This window comes from Rhamphochromis longiceps, linkage group LG3, assembly GCF_057381845.1.
Source record: "Rhamphochromis longiceps isolate RC_006_pf linkage group LG3, R_longiceps_female_GT1.1, whole genome shotgun sequence".
Taxonomy (NCBI): Eukaryota; Metazoa; Chordata; class Actinopteri; order Cichliformes; family Cichlidae; genus Rhamphochromis; species Rhamphochromis longiceps.
The window spans coordinates 55,486,054-55,502,426 of NC_140559.1; the positions used below are offsets into that span (position 1 = coordinate 55,486,054).

The window sequence follows — 16,373 nt, forward strand, 5'->3', positions numbered from 1 at the left end:
GGGATGGATGCAGGGAGGCCGCGAGAAGGTGGATCATCTCATTCACACGGTGTGAAGGAGAGCAATATCATTCTGAGACGCACACACAGACACACAAACACACCTGTGACATCACCGGCATGCAAAAGACCTGTTTCGGTAATGACAAGCTAAGATGGAGGAAATGAAGGAAGAAGGAGGCGAGGGAATGAGGAGCGGTGGAGCTGATGGAGGGAGAGGAGGATGGAGGGCAGGGGCAAATGAAGGACAAGAGAAAGAAAGATGTCAGAGACGCTGACTTCAGAGGATGAGAGGAAGCGAAGGAGAGAGAGTGAATAGGCAGAGCGCTGAAGAAAAAGTAGACTGATAAAGAAGCCATTGAGAGGAGATTTAAGGGGGAGAGCAGCAGCAGCAGCAGGGATGTGCTGCAGGATGACTCCATCTTAACTCTGTTTACCGTGCTGTTTAGTTCTGAAAGAGAGTTCCCTCGCCTTTACTGAGCTGATATGAAGCCTCGTGATAGTTCATAGCATGAGGCACAAAAAAATATCCATCGGGCACTGATATGAGACAGTAAAGTAAAAGTTTTTAAGAAATGCTATGTTGAAGGATTTTATTTTCCCCTTTTTTCTATTTTATCAACACTTTGGAGCAAATGTGCTTTTATAGCCTATCCACCTTGTGACTGGTAGCACTTCATATTACAGCACAGCGATTACTAGTGGGGTAATAGTTAGAAAGCCAACACAGGAAGTGCCAAAACAGGTCACTTACCACAGACTCCAATATTAAAATGAATAGTTATACAGTTTTACAGTTTACAGCCTATTACACAAAATGGTTTTGGCCTCTATGAACAGCTGTACAGTGGACGATTTTTCCTTCTAAATTTTTGTATGTTGTAATTGGAAGCATGGCTACTTTGAGTGAAAGGTGCACAAACACAGCCGATAGCTGTCTGCTAGGCCTTAGCGCCGCTAATTTGTTAAACCTCTGGAAGTGTTTGTTTAAAAAGAAGAAAAAAAAAAGTGCTTCAGTTTTTTTGAGGTAATTATTTTATTAGTCTCTAATACACTAATAAGCATTCATGAACAAACGCACTTCCCTTGAACAGTTTATGAATCCAGCTTGCTACCCATGTTTGCTAGCATTAGCTGTTCAGCTAGCGCTACGACCTCTAAATGTGGTCATTTCTAACTAATGTGGCAACAGCCAAAGCAAAATGCAGAGTATAAAACATACTGCATTGCCTCATTTGTTATTTTAAGACAAAGTTTAAATTATTCAAAAATAGCAGACGTAATAATACTCCCTAGCAATGTTGTAGCACAATGTGCTAACAGCACAATCGCAATATCCATCCAATTTTTGGATAAAGAGTCTAAGGAACAGTGTTCCCAACTCCTCAGTAAGGAAAAATCGCTATTGGCTGTCCTAAAAGTCACCGAATTAGGCACTCTGGTGGACTTACAGTGTGTGTTTATAAGTAGTTTTAAACCTTGTGGTCCACAAAACAACATAACAGTAAAAGAAGAACTGATCGTTACAGTCAGTGCGGGAGCAGCGGCTTCGTTCATGCGTGATTCATTTGCAGTTTGGACGCATAGATGTGAACCTGTGAGCGCTTTGGCACGAGTGAGGTGCCCACGGCAGCACCCGCTGCTTGTTGAGAGTAAGAGGGATACGCGCTTTCACGTCAAAAAGTCGTCATAAATAAGTCTCCAATAACACCAGAAAAAGTCGCAAGACTTGTCGCTTTTTAGAAAAAGAGTCACTAAGGGGGTCTGAAAACTCGCTAAATATAGCGACAAAGTCGCGAAGTTGGCAACACTGCTAAGAAGCTTGGAAAGAAACGCGTCTGGAAATTTCCATTTCTAACCAGGTGATATTAATGGGGCAATAAGTTGATAATATATAGGTAATATGTTTTCTACCCCATTTAACAATGTTACTTCTTCTTTGAGCTGCGGGTCACTGCAGCTAGTAATCTGTATTCATCTTATCCTCTTCTGTCATACCAGCCTTTTGTACATCCTCCGTCACTCCATCCATGTGTTTTCTCTGTTGCCCTTTTCTTTTCCTACTATCTGCCATCTCCATCTTCAAAATCCTTTGTCCAGTATATCCACTATCACTCCTCTGCACATGCCCAACCCATGCCAGAATTGCCTCTCTAAACTACCGAGATGTAATATAAAGTTCTAACAAATTCTTTAAAAATGTATAAATGTAACCTAACTAATTAAATAAAATCTACATTGGAACTAAAAGTTTCGAAGTCAGTCGTGCAGGATCTTCTGATACGAACTTGCAGTAACAATCTAATTCTGATCTGTTTTGTCAGAACAGTAAAACACCATACGATACGTCAGTAAAATATTATGCATTCACACCAGATGAATGGTTTTAATATCACAAGAGTTTATGGCTGGAGGCACACATTATGGGGGAATAATCACTTCAAATAAAAGTTGCAATTCTTATTTTCTTCGGAATCAATTACCAGACTTTAATCATTATGAACCTTTGTTGCACAAAGTCATTCTTCAGTGCGGGAAAGCATATTTGGATTTCAAAGCTTAAAAAAGTAACACCACCTAATGGAGATTAAGTATTATTTAGATGTCTGGAAGCAAAGTTGGAGGGAAGCAGCTTTTTACAAAGAATGATGAAAGCAGCGCAAATCCTTCAACATATTCTCACTATCGTCTGATAACAAATGGACACTCGGACACAACTTTGTGATAGACGCCACATTTGAATGGACTGAAAATCTCTTCGATTATAATTGTTTTTATTATTTAGGGTTTAGTCACTGCCAATGCTATAGATATTCATTCATTTATGGACCAACTCCTCTTTCTATAAGTCATTTACCAAGCAGTTAATGAATTACAGGCTTATTTCATGAATAAAAAGCTACATAAGTTACTTTCTTCTTTTCCTTGTACTCTGGTTGACCTTCATCGAGACAGGTTTACATGAGTCAAAGCAACGTTTTATGTTGCAAGTCAGATGAAGAAAGAGAACAGAAAAGTTGTTCGATCAATGTGGACCCAATGGGCTAAATGATGGAGGCCCTGATCAAACATCATCATGTTTCTTGGAATATGGTATTCCCTCCAGTAGCTGATGTACTTCTGGTTGCTAAGCAGTAAATTAATCTCACATTTAAGTGATCCGGTGTGTTGGAAAGGCTTCCTCTACAGCTGCTGTTTTCAAATTCTTCCCACTTACTGTACACTGCACGAGCTCCGATTTCAACATGGACCTCAAAGAGAGCAAACATCTGCTTTTGTTTCAAAATGAGCCAAACCTGAGGTAAAGTCCACATTTTCAAAGCCTGAAATCAGCACATCAGGTGAGGTGAGGATGCTTTTTTTCCCCACCCAACATTCATCCAGTTGTGAACTGTGATTTAGTCCTGACGGTGAAGCTGCAGAGTTCTGCTGTCACATCCTGTTTCAGGGAAAACACTCAGAAGACACTGTCTTCAATCTTCCCTCAGCACCTGGACCACTCACCAGACTTTCTTTGCAACAACTTCACCCACTTCCCAAAAATCAAAATCAAGCTGTAGAATTGCTGTTTTGACACAGCGGAGGAGGTTCGGTGTCCATCACAGAGGCACACGCATAAAGAAACATAACTGGAATCAAGCTTCTTTTAAATCTAAAAATAAAAGCTGCGCTGAAAAAAGAAAATAGCAAGAGAACACGATCTTGACCAGAAGATTGGCCAATTTAAATCTGATAAGGCTTTTGATTTTTACGGACCTGTTCTCAGAACTTTCTGATCACACCTCTTATACTGTTGCTATAGTGGAGGCTCATATTAAACGGGGGCAAAGATTCAAAAATTGAGGTCAGCGTTAGGGCAGGTAACAGCTCTTTATAACATCACTGACAGCTGATATTCCTGATGTGGTCATCTCAGGCACGGCAGCGAGGGACAGCCAATCAGACAAAAGTTGGGTTAAATGGGGAGAAAGGCGGCTCAAACAGCTCCTTTGAGACAGCAGATTGACCGAGAGGCTGGACCACAGCCCAGTACAAGACGAATAAGGTTAGTTATTAACTGTTAATAAACTCTAATAGAATCCCAGAAAAGAAAAGGAAAAATACAGAGCAAGAAATAGGCATAATAGGTCTGGTAGGATCCGTATAGCTTGGAGCGTGTGTGACAAACCCACCGTGTAATCTAAACTAGTGGTAGATAGCTCATTCTGGAATGAAATTGGCATGTCTGTGGGTTTGCTGATTATCTAATTTTCCCCTCATAATGGGCTCAGCTGTCTGCTCCTTCTCTTTGCGCTTCTTAATCTTAGACTTGTTTGTAAAATAAGATATTCTTCGCAGCTCTGTGCTGATGACAGTAAATCTGAGGATTAAAAAACAACCTGAGGAAGAGACAGAGACGCAGGAAATGGATGAGGAACAGGGCAGCCTCGCAACTCTTAACTAATTCCTTCGGTGGGGGGACAGCGCAGAGAGCGTGATTCATATCCGGGATTATGAAGAGAATGATGAATCTACTGCCGTTAGCATTGCATTGTCCTCGGCTAAGAGCAAGAGTATTCCCTACATCCAAACAAGCTGTAAAGTGTTTCGCAGTAACCGCAGCGCACGGTTTGAGTAAAAGATTAAAATGCAAAGATGCGACTCGTAGCGGTGCAGGCGCTCGGCAGCAAATTTCACTGTACCACCTCATTTAACTGAATAAATATATCATGGAGGGGAAGAAGGGGAAAACACTGTCAGCAGCAAATAAAAGGCACACGCTGCTTAACGTATGGCGGGCCTCACAAATGCAAACTGAGTTCTTTAGCGTGGATGTTTTTTCTGTGTAATTCTGTTGGTGATAAGTGGTGAAAACCTCCTCCAGTTTATCACCTCTAACTGCCCTCTAGTACGGCCTTGTAGCAGCAAAAAAAGATGATGCAATCATCAGTAAGACGATGATGTAAATTCCTCCCCTGTGCCCACAGCACACCTGAACATCATTCTGCTTCCCGCTCATATCCAATATACCAAAGCTACGACGACGTCTCGATTTCGGTATCAAGTTCTTGATGAAAAAGCCGACCGAACTCGACCAGCGTACCTTTTGACATTTCCAATTTGTTTGGAGCTTTCCTCCCGCCTGCTCCGGGCCTCCTGAGGTGGCCCTCGGCTGTTTGGCAGTGGCTGGTGAGGAGCACGTGGCTGACTGCAGAAGTGTTTGTGGCGGTTGCTTATTGCTGATGCTGTTTGATATCTTGGCTGGAGTCTTATCTGCTTGGTTGCTGCAGTTGCTCTGATATCTTGAAAGGCGGCTCAGTTTGGGCAGCTGTCAATGCCCGCTCCTCCTTGTCTCTCTTCCTATCTCTTGCCACCTTGCTCGCTCGATGCCTCGCTCGCCCTTTTTAATCAGCAAGATCAAAACAAGTGGGGCAGGAGTGTGATGGCAGCAGAATTGTAAATTTATAGATTTACAATTTCAGTTAAAAGCAACTGTAGACTCAACCATCTCAAAGTCATATAAAACTGTTGATGCGTCTCTCTGGAAAATCCGTCCCTGACTGTACATATGCACCAGGCAGGGGCATAAATCCAGTAAATAAGTGCTTAAATTTCTGGTGATAGTGCTTTTCCCAAAGCCGCCTGTTCACCGTGTTATCTTATCCTCCACAGCACGAACAGCTGTTGAGATACAACCTTATCCAGATTTGACTTTTTGAGCCTTTTGTTTGTGTAGTATCAGGGTTTGTGGTGCTGACTGACAAGCAGGGAGTGGAAGTGTTATAGGTTCTCATAAAAGGCTATTTCTACCTTCAGCTTCTGAGTGTTTTCTATATGAGCAGATTTATTTTGTGGCACTCCACGGATGGATGCCACATGCATCTGCATCACTGTTCAATCACGGCTTGCTGACAGCAACACTATCAACTGTAGGAAGCTGAAGGAAATATTGTGGTCAAGGTGCAAAGATTGGTGCGCAAACTGGAACAGAACCAATGTAATATTGACCAAACACTGCTAGTATCAACCTTGTTGACTAATATCAGTACAACGGCTGACAGGATGACATTTACTGATGTCAGTTAGATATTTATCTGTTTTGTATTGGCTAAATTAGAGCAGGGCGATATGACCAAAATTATTTATCACGATATACATTTGAAAATTTGCGATAACGATATAACTGACGATATAATTGACACTAAACAAGATACTTTACAACTCCACAACTTTATTCGTGCAAAAAAAATAATAAATCTATGTATTTTCACTTAAACAAGCAGCTGTTTTTTATGTGCATTAAAGTTATATAAAAAGTTAACAGTGCAAATGCAAATTCCTTGCTGACAGTTTAACCAAAAGGCATTTCCAGTGGAAATTGGCCGACATATCCTCAGCATAACCATGTATAATATCCACAAAGAGGTTATACACACATAATACGGTAATACTATGTTGAAGCACAGTACGTATCACTCCGCGAGGCTCCTGCCTACGATAGCCGTAATGCTCCGACAATCCATCAAGCGGTGCGGCTTCGTAGCTTAGCAAAGTCGTACTAAAACATTTGACCGATTTTCGAGCACCGTGTACATAAAATCGGTTCGAGGTCAGTAAACACAACAAGAATTCATACATAAGGCACATGGGGTTATAAGGGGCACTGTCGATTTTCAGAAAAATCGAAGGATTGATTTTAAGTGTGCCGTACTTTCCAAAAAACATGGTAATAATGACGGCCCGCTAGCATGCTCTACCAAAAATAGTGCTTTGGTGTGTGACTGACAGACGAAAGCTAAACCAGTTCCACCACTGACGTTGCAGCATTTTTACAAACCAATTCTGGTTCATCTGTTTCATTTAACGATCCACTTTCGCTCTTCTCATTCTGCGTTGCCGGCACGCTTTTTCCGCCATGTGCGTATGTAAACAAAGGCACTGCGCATGCGCGTTTTACAAATAGTCTATTGCGATATTTCATTTTCCTATCGTTGCCCGACATTATACCTGCATTACCGTGAACGGTATGATATGGCCCAGCCCTAGGCCAAATATATTTAGCTGTTGAAGAGCTAAAAGGTTTTGAAATACTGAAAGTTGTTCTTTAGAGTTAAATCTGCCCACACAATAAATGTATCGGCATCATCTAACAACTAAATCTTTAATGTAAAGATCAGCGTCAATATCGGTATTGGACTGGAATTGGCTCCAATCGATTTTTGCTGACGACAAATCTCCCCACCTGGTTCATTCCATGAATCAGTCTGATCTTTTTATGAGGCTCTTCGTTTTGCCAGTTTTGGCTGGTTTAAAAGCAAAAAACTTAAACAAGAGATGGGACTTCCTCACCCTCATGCATGTGGCACAAACACACTAACAACTCACCCAAACCTTAGCCATCCAAAAAAGTACTCCAATTGAAGTTTTGATGACAATAGTAAGAGATGTCATTATGAATACACAAATCTTGTTTTTGCAAGACTCAAAGTTCCTTGAAATTACTCATCAGGAAATCACAGAAGTACGTGCAAAACGAGCAGATGTTTAAGCTACGCGGTGTGTTACCTTTTATTTAAATTCCATTAAGATGATGATCGACTTCAAGGTTGTACCAGGTAATAAACATGAGCGTTTTAGGACCCTGGGGGAATCATGGTCCTCCTGTGATCATGTAGGTTTTCCTGACAATTAAACCTCCCTGCAGTTATGGAGAAACACAAATGTTTCAGTTGCCACCAAAGAGGTGGATGCTCTTTCTTGCACGAGTTCATCATAAAAATAATTTCTTCATTACTTCTATTCCACTCATCTGTGGTCAGTTTAAGCTAACAATTTAAAACTCTGCAGGAATTATTCCGAGAGTGGACAGAGCCATTTTCGGCTTTGCGTTTCCAGCCAGCAGAGGCAGACGGGGCTCTAAACAAAGCAATCAGCTAGTTAAACGTTATCAGAGCACCTCGAGAAAATGAGTAGTAATGCCCCCAACATGTCTCTTCTTAGTTCTCTTTCCAGACGATCAAAAAGCCGTCACGCCACATTGCGCCCCGTAATGGTTTTTTTGTCTGGACTCTGTGGTATTTAAATGAACAAAAGGAAACGGGGTGCCAGGCTGTGGGTGTGGGTATTCTCTCTGCATGTGCGTGTGCACTTAATTTGAGATATGCGTGCGCTTAAGAGAGAACGGGAGAAGATTGACTCATTCATATGGAGAGAGACGGGCAGGCAGACGGAGCGTGGAGAGTGGACACAGTGGACAGGGTGACTGATCAGGACACATCAATAATTATCTGTTTACTTGCTGCAGCCTCAGAATTTCACAGGGCCTCTTCAGCCTTCTGATAGCTAACAATTACATTTTTTTTAGATACCAGTGTGTTATACTGTGAATGAGAGAAAGAAAGAAATGTCAAGAAAAGGCTATTTTAAGCCTTGTGCAGCCAACAGATGTGTTTTTCTGCACACGCACAGGGCTAGGTTGATGTTTTTGTGTCTGTGTGTCACACGGTTTGTTCCATCAAAGTGGTTCTATAAATAGCAGCAACACCGCTCGACCGCTACGCAGCATAATGTGTTATATAACCTCGTCCAAATGCATACTGAGACCACATCAGCATCAACAACTAGGCTGCTACCTGTTATAGTGCTGCAAGGCTCACTCACATGCACCAACATGCAGATTACATGCTCTTCTTCATTATTCATGCAGCATTTCTGCCTTTGCTAGAAAGTATCAAGGACCAGGGGAAGCAAGGACATGTGAAAGTGAAGTCACGCATCCTCCCGTCTCCACAACCACGTTTAGTTACTCATTAAACATTACATAATGGTTACGATTGTTCTGTCAGTCAAAAATCCTTATGCAGGCAATGGTAGCCACAGTTTTCCTGTTCAAATATGCTGCTTTGTCAAAAGTTCCCAATAACAACCAAAAACACGTTGTTGGAACATATTGTATTGCATTTTTACAGCCCACAGCTTTATAAGACCAGTTTAAATGTTTTAAATGACTCTCATTGTGTCACTTTCACACCAGGACTACAGACAAAGTGAGCAAGAGAAACATAGTGGTGATCAGAGATCCAAGGAAAGCTTGAAAAATCTATTTGACTTAAATTTGATGGCTTGGAGCACAATTTGTGATGAAACCTAATGTAATCTACTACGAGCTTTGCATCGTAAGGTTGTTTTTTTCCCCCCCTCAGATAAGAACATAAATACCCTTTACCGTTGCTTCTTCCCGGTAAAGCCTACATTACTTTCTCTTCATGCTGTTATTTGAACTATAAATGAATCAGCATTCTTTCCACCACCCACTACACCTTCACAGCTCTGCTAACAAGTTTTCTGGCCTAAACCCTGAACATAAACATAAAAATTCTCATTAAAAAGATTAAAGCACTATGTTGTCATTTAAAATATTTCAAAATTTTATAACACATAAATAAAATTTACCCAGATGTTTTATTTTAGGAACACATGTGAAAACACCTCATCTAGGTTAGCATGAAAGAACGATTTCATCTACTGATCTTTGTTTATTCCTATGAATTTTTAAATTGAGGAATCAAACTGTGTCTGTTCTTTGAATTATTGTGGTTAAATAATGATGCAAATTTATAAAAACTTAGCACATTCATAAATGATTATGAATCTTATTATGAATCTTGCCTTTGTTCACCAAAGTATGTTTTCCTGAGATAATCTTGAAGTATTTGCAGACACTGAAGTTTCCTAACTCTCAACCCGGCAGATACAGGGAGGGGCAGCCATCTGCTGTGACTGGTTGGGGGTGAGGGGACGAAGACAGGACAAAGACACTGTGGAAGAGAGATGGAGATTAAAAATAACTAATGATTAAATCAGAGTGGTGTGTAAATACACAGTGAGTGAAAAGAAAGTTGAGTGAAAAAGAAACACCCCAGCAGATCTAAACCTGTTGCAACATAAATAACGAAGGATGCAGGGTCACCTGGTCCAGCCCTAACTATATGCTTTACCAAAAAGGAAAGTTTTAAGCCTAATCTTAAAAGTAGAGACAGTGTCTGTCTCCCGAATCCAACTGGGAGCTGGTTCCACAGAAGAGGAGGCTGAAAGCTGAAGGCTCTGCCTCCCATTCTACTTTTAAATACTCTGGGAAACCCACAAATGAGCTCAGAGTCTGAGAGCGAACAGCTCTAATGGGGTGATATGGTACTACGAGGTCTTTAAGATAAGATGGGGCCTGATTATTCAATACCTTTTGTGTGACGAGCAGGACTTTAAATTCAGTTCTGGACTTAACAGGAAGCCAATGAAGAGAAGCCAGTATGGGAGAAATCTGCTCTCTCTTTCTAGTCCCTGTCAGCACTCTCGTTACAACATTTTGGATCAACTGAAGTCTTTTCAGGGAGTTTTTAGGACATCCTGATAATAATCAATTACAGTAGTCCAGCCTAGACGTAAAAAATGCATGAACTAGTTTTTCAGCGTCACTCTGAAACAAGATATTTCTAATTTTTGCAGAAAGTAGTCCTACATATTTGTTTAATATGTGCATTAAAGAACAAATCCTGGTCAAAAATGACTTCAAGATTCCTACTTGTACTGGAATAGTGCATCAACATGACTGGCATGCTGGATGAAGACACAGTGAAAATCGACTAAAGCACCCAAAAGACATCATAACTTACTGAGTTTTTAAATGATTTTCAAGCAAGTAGCTTTTTGATGCAAATACACATTCGCTCATACAACAGCATAGACGAGGCTAAACATCTTCCCGTTCCATGACTTTGCTTAACTTGACATAAGGACAGAGACTTAACATTTTGTGAGCTTTTGGTGCTAGATCAAATTAATTATATTCATAAGAGAAATCTATACTGTACAACAACATGCCATCTGTGAAGTGTTACTGCTGCTTACTTTCATCACGTTGGATTCGTACATATGCAAGTGTATACTACGTGTATACATCTGTGAGGCTGAGACACCACAGCTACAATTATCTAGTTCAATTCACAAATCCATTTTATATCTTCTGCAGTAAAACATTTAAAAAACATTTCAGGATTCAGTGAATTTCATTTCATGTTTTCAATGAGCCAAAACACGGAATATGGATCGGCTATCCATAAAACGCTCACATTTAGGACCTCACAGACATGGGGTGTCATACTGCACACATGCACACACACCCCACCCCAATTTTTATCACACCATTGGCTCCTGCATGATTCCCTACTTATTTTTAATCCAGCGAGGTGTGTAATGGCTGCAGCGATGGGGGTGTGTGTTTAAAACGACTGCTGCAGTCACGGCTCAGGAGAATATGGCTCATCTGCAGGGGATTCAGGCTTTGGTGACAGCGCCATGCCTCTTATCTCTAACCACTTAGCACTGATCTAAAACATGCTGATAGGGGAAGGCTAATTGGAGCAAATGTCACTACTGAACCGTTCAGCGGCCATAAGGAGGCGAGAGTTTACAGCAAACGACTGTGACCGGCCATCCTGTGGTTCTTCCCGTGTGTCCCCTCCAACAAAAAATACTCATCTTGTTATATTTTTGCAGTGTGTGTGTGCAGGGTGTGTGTGTGTGTCTTTGGTCAGCTGCCCCACCTGCGCTCATACTGTGCGACAAGGCCGGCTGACTCAGATTTAAAGACTGAGGTGAAGAGGGAGGGAAACTGTTAAAGTTGGAGGAGAGCAGGAGGGAAGTGCCTCACATCCTGCGCGAGAAGCAGTTGGATTATTAGAAATGTGTGCGGTCATGCGGGAGAGACACGGCTCGGTAAATGCGAGGACTTGTGTGGGAGAGTTTATGCAAGAGCACTCTTATCTTAATTGAGATTTCCACATCAATTTTGGGTTTATCCAAAAAAGAAATCAAATCACTTAATTATATTTACCGAGGTGCTCATGCGGGTTTCTCTTTCCTTTTTTTGTGTATGACATTTATTGCAAATTACAAACGTACAAAGGAGGAGCTATGACTTAGTTACTCAATTTTGAGCTTTTATTTACTACATGCATCTTTTATCTCATATCCTTGCGTCCCATGATGCCTTGCGTACTACTACCCTATCTGCTGTCCAGCTCTATGTCACCATTTTCATCGTTCTCTCCTCCTCCTTTCGCCTCCTCTTCTCCTTCCCTGTTGTCGTGGTTCAACAGGCCCACAAAGCCAAACCACTGACCGCAATCTCTATGACAGCAGCACCTGGTCAGAGCCAGGCACACCACACACTCAGATACAAACATGTTTCCACAAATTCTGTGGATGTGCTGTTAACGCATTTAAACGTGCTAATCAAATAAAAAGAATGAAGGTAAATCTATCAACTAGTTTCACAGCACTAGAACTGTTACTAAGGTCTGCTGCAGGAATTATAAATGAACACAAACTCATAAATGAAATAAAAAGAAATGGTGTTTTTCATTTAAAATTGTTGCCTCTGCTCCCCTTACAACCGTTGTATCGTTATTAAGTTTCAAGCTGCGCAGAATTACACATATAATACAACTTTAGTTTAAACACATTTTAGCTAGAGTAACAATGAGGTCAGGTAAAACGAAGGCTCTAGCCATCACTGCTCTGATCTGCGGTTACCACAATACAAAAACACATCACTGTGATCGCATTATCACAATAACTATAGAAAATTTGAAGAAAAAAATAATTTTCTTTTTTGGCAAATTAATTAAACCCAAAATACAAAAGGTGGAGGTGGCGAGTAGAGTCAGAGTGATGCAGAATTCAGATACAGATATCGGCTGGTGTCTTCTTCCCAGACAAACACAAACAGATCTGCTTATTTTTTGTTATTTGTGGTTATTTATTTACATATTTACACTCTCCAGCTTGGCTGTTTGATGTGTTTGAAAAGTTCCGAACACTTGTTGTCAACGGGGATGCTACAGAGCGCCCCCTGGGCCCTGTTTCAGGAAGCCGGTTTGGAAAACTCAGAGTGAAAAACGACACTCACGGTTGAGTAACCCCGAACTGTCCAACTCGGAATATTCCGTTTCAGAAAGGCTGATAACAATTAGTTCAGTCAACGCGGAGTTGCTTTAACCCCAAGTGAAGCGCGCGGACGAGGATACATAAAGCCCTGATAAGCGGAGCACAGATTAAGCGAGTCACCATGGAGACGGAGGGAAAGAAGGCGCGGTCAATGTATTTCACAGCGCTTGAGGCCGAAATTCTGATGGCAGCATATGCCGATAACATGCAAATTCCGCGGAAAAAAGTAACACAGCCACAGCTGCAAAAGAAAGGGAGCATGCATGGCAAAACATAGCCGACAGAGTCAATGCATGAGTGTTAATATAAACATTGATCTAGGGATTTCCACCCATTTAACACGTTATTTTATCATATGTTATTTTATTTGTTATTTTATACATTTTATTTTGTGATGTGATGTGAGCGCAGGTGCAACCCAACAGGCCCCAAACGTGCCTGGCAGCAAGTAAAAATGAAATATAAAAATATAGTCCAAACAGGTAAGGTGTAATTGTATTATGAGCCACAGTGCTTGGTCTGTTTGTAAATCAATTGCAGTTAGAGGCTACATTAATTTTCTTTCTGTAAGCACTTATTGAAATTATCTGAGCACATTACAAGTACATATTTGCTTACTCTGTATGCTCAAATGTGGCCCGTTATAGCCAACAGAAAAAAAGCGGAGGCCCGAAAAACAGGTGGGGGTCCTCCACCACCACCACTCACAGAGGCTGAGCAGTTGGCCCTCAGCCAAAACAGTGGGCGCCCTGTGGCCGAAGGCATCTCTGCGGGGACATCCTCTGAGTCAATAACCCCGCAAGACACAAGTGCCTACATAAGGGGTAAATTCAAAATAATACATGATGTGCATACATCCTTTCTTCACAGTCACCTTTGCAGTGCTGCTCATTCATTTGATAAACTCTTTACCATAATGAATTATTTTGTAGTGAAGTTATTTTCCGACTGATTTTGCCTTCCCTCAGCCTTGGTTGTCTTTGAGAGCATAATGACAATGAAGTGTAAGGTGCTTGGTATGTTTGTTAATTGCCATTTGGTCCCTTGTAAGTTATAAGTGACCTGTATAAACCTCATATTCTATCAGTTGATGGTGGTGGTGTACTGCATCTGGTGCAGCCTCCTGTTGAGCCAGACCAACATGCAGTTGTGAGTACTCTTAATACTCCACAGATTATATGAGTTTACAGTAGAACAGCAATGTTGTCTATTTCTTTACTACAGGAAAATAATGAAGAAACATTGACAGCTGTTACAGAGGAGGAAGCAACAGAGACACTTTATGAGGTTTACATCTTTTAATACTTTGTGTACAGGAAATACAGGCGACCAATAAAGCCAGTTGAACAAAAAATCTGTTTATTCTTCTTTCAACATGTTGAGGTGATGGGTCAAAAGAAATGATTGTGACATATGGTGTCTCTGACTGCTCTTCCATCTTGTATGTCCGTGGGAGGGTCAGGATGTTCATGGTTTGGATCACTGCTGTTTGGTTCAGAAGGACAGTGTTCTCCTCTAATTGTGGCAATGTTGTGAAGAATCACACATGCCACAATAATGTCACATGCCCTTTCTGGGGTGACCCTGAGTCTTTGCAGGCACTGTAACCGGGCCTTAAGCATTCCGATAGTCATTTCAATTCTGGCTCTTGTCCTGCAATTAGCCAGATTATATCGCTGCTGTGGGCCCGGTTCAGGGTCAGGGTAAGGGGTAAGCAAATAGGGTAAACATGGATACCCCCTATCACCAAGCAAGTAGCCAGTGAACTCTCCTAAGACAGAAGGATACACTTCAGTTCAAATGTCCCTGAAGCAATTGGTCTTTATATATTTTAAAGTATTCTCAACTCACCATGTCCAAATTTTGTGCTCAGTGTACATTCACGGAATATTTGTGAGTCATGGACAGAGCCTGGCCACTTGGCTTCCACATTTGTGATAATGTTGGCAGCATCACATATGATCTTCACAGTGCAGAGAACACAAATTAGCATCCATTACTATGATGAAATAATTTGTTAGTTTGAAATGCTACAGGGAACTATGTACCTGTACATTAATGCTGTGGAAAGACTTCCTGTTCACATAGTCTCCTTCATTTACTGAAGGAGCAATGATTGGAATGTGAGTGCCATCTGTATAGCCAATCACGCCTGGGAACCCTGAAAATAAATGTGCAATTTAAGTAGTAGTCCAAGTATCACCACATCATACATTAAGTTTTGGTCATCCTGATACCTGCAATTTTGTGGCATCCCTCTTTGATAAATCTTGTGGGTCTATGACCGGGGAACACCACAGACGAGTACAGGAGACGTTTCAGTGCAACTGTAACATTCCTGACTGCCCGACAGACGGTAGCCTTGGAAACGTGCTCAGCGTCACCAATATTATACAGAAAGCTCCCGTTTGCAAGAAACCGAAGTGCAATACAAATAATATGCAATGAACTGAGAGCATGTCCGCGATGTGTCACATGCGTAATATATGGCCTGAGGATGTTATCCAAATAAATTATAGATTGTGCTGAGAAACGGTAACGTTCACACAGAAAATCATCAGGTAATGATAAAATGTCCAAACGCGCTCTGATCACTCTCTCCCGGCGGAGAGCTCTGCGGAGAATTTGGGCTTCACGATCTACTGGCTCTTCAAGGAAGTGGCACGCCATGTCCGACACTTCCTACTGTCAGGTTTCCGACAAAGGGGCGGAGACAGTCAGGGTTAGTTGTAGTAAACCTGCTAGGGGGCAGGTTAGCTTCACGGAGTGTGTCGTCATAGTGACTCACTCAGGCTGCAGCTGAACTCGCTTTGTGAAACCGAAAACCCAGAGTTTTCGTTAACTCAGGGTATACTTACTCAGTTTTTCCACTAAACCGGCTTCCTGAAACAGGGCCCCGGTGAACAAACTATGCGATATCAACACTCATAACATGATTGAAGGGTGTTTTTCTTTTCCATTCTTTAATTTATTTATTTTTATTTCCACTTATTGGCCATTAGAAATGACAAATCAGCAAACAGCTACTATTGGACAATAAATATGAGGGCCCTGACAAATCAATCGGGCTCTAGCGGTGAGAGACAATAACTTTAACTTTACAAAACAACATATTGCTTGAGATACTACCACATGTTCTTTATTTACATTTTATTTATTTTGAAATATCAAGGTCATTGTCAATACGCAGTTGCTGTTACAAAATGACTTTGACTAAATAAGATTTCAATTATTTAGCACGATTGCTCATTAGCTTTACAAATTGTAACTTTTTAACATATTAATAAATTTAACATATCTTTTAAATATTTTTCTTAAATTTTCAAAATAATTCAACTGAATATAAAAACATAAATATGTCTTATTAGCGAAAACACTGCATTAGCATAC

General features: G+C 41.1%; 1 protein-coding gene and 1 long non-coding RNA gene across 3 annotated transcripts in view; both read right to left on the reverse strand.

Annotated features, from left to right (window-relative positions):
* Positions 1-16,373, reverse strand: part of LOC146675345 (neuroligin-2-like) — a 257,360-nt gene that overhangs the window by 189,200 nt on the left and 51,787 nt on the right. The gene's annotated exons all lie outside the window — the stretch shown is intronic.
* LOC146675347 (uncharacterized) lies at positions 13,268-15,190 on the reverse strand. Its single transcript, XR_014910660.1, has 3 exons — positions 15,032-15,190; positions 14,835-14,946; positions 13,268-14,754 (listed from the first exon to the last, which is right to left on the reverse strand). It is a non-coding gene; the product is annotated as an uncharacterized LOC146675347 (long non-coding RNA).